This window comes from Sinocyclocheilus anshuiensis, unplaced genomic scaffold (assembly GCF_001515605.1).
Source record: "Sinocyclocheilus anshuiensis isolate Anshui unplaced genomic scaffold, SAMN03320099.WGS_v1.1 scaffold73, whole genome shotgun sequence".
Classification (NCBI taxonomy): Eukaryota; Metazoa; Chordata; class Actinopteri; order Cypriniformes; family Cyprinidae; genus Sinocyclocheilus; species Sinocyclocheilus anshuiensis.
The window spans coordinates 206,093-206,955 of record NW_015536460.1 but is presented as its reverse complement, the minus strand read 5'-3'; positions in this window follow the sequence as shown (position 1 = coordinate 206,955).

Here is an 863-nt window from a genome sequence, read left to right as displayed (position 1 = left end):
GTGGGACAGTCATTTTTATTATGTCCGGGCTGTCCACTTGCCCAGCACACACCTGGAGGACCAGTATCAGGTTTGCCTCTTCCTCTCTGGCCTCTCTGTATTGGTTTTTGTCTCCATTGAGTTAGTTTTCGCTGTAGTTCTTTCTCTTGGCTCTTGAGCTTTTGCTCATTTTTTCTGTTTTGTTCTACGGCATGAGACACATGGTCACAAAACTCTTTGTGTGTGTTAGAGTTTAAACCCACCGCATCCTCCAGCCTGCTCCTTAAGGCTGGTGGCATAGCATCAATCACAGCATGTCTAAACAATGTTGCCATTAATGGATTTCCTTCTGGATTCCCTTCAGTCTCTTGTTTCCACCTCTTCAGCTGTCTCTGTACATATGTGGTTGGATTTCCTTTGTCCTTTTTCTCTGCACGCAGTGACTGCCACACTGCTGGACGGAATGCATCAAAAACAATTCCATCCATATTATGAGAGTTCATTGCTCTGTCCAGGGTAGTTGTTTGAAGAATTTCATCCATCTTTTTCCCTCCTATTATTGTAGCCAGCAACGCTTTAATGTCCCTCGCAGCCAAAAGTTTGCCCATAGTTTCTTCTTCAAATACTCAAATCCATTTTCCAGCTTCCCCTGAATTTCTGGGAGGCCAGTGACCAGCCCCTCGAGGTCCTGTGGAGCCCTGGGGAAATATTGTCCCTGTGCACCCTTGATTGAAATTGGGAGTTGTGCAGCCAGTGGTCTGAGTGCCCCCTTTTCTCTGCCCTGTTCCCATTTTCCGCCATCAAATAACTCCTCTCCTTCATTCACATCCTCTGTACTTTCAAACAACTTACTTCTCCCTCTTTTCAATCTATTTACCTCTTGT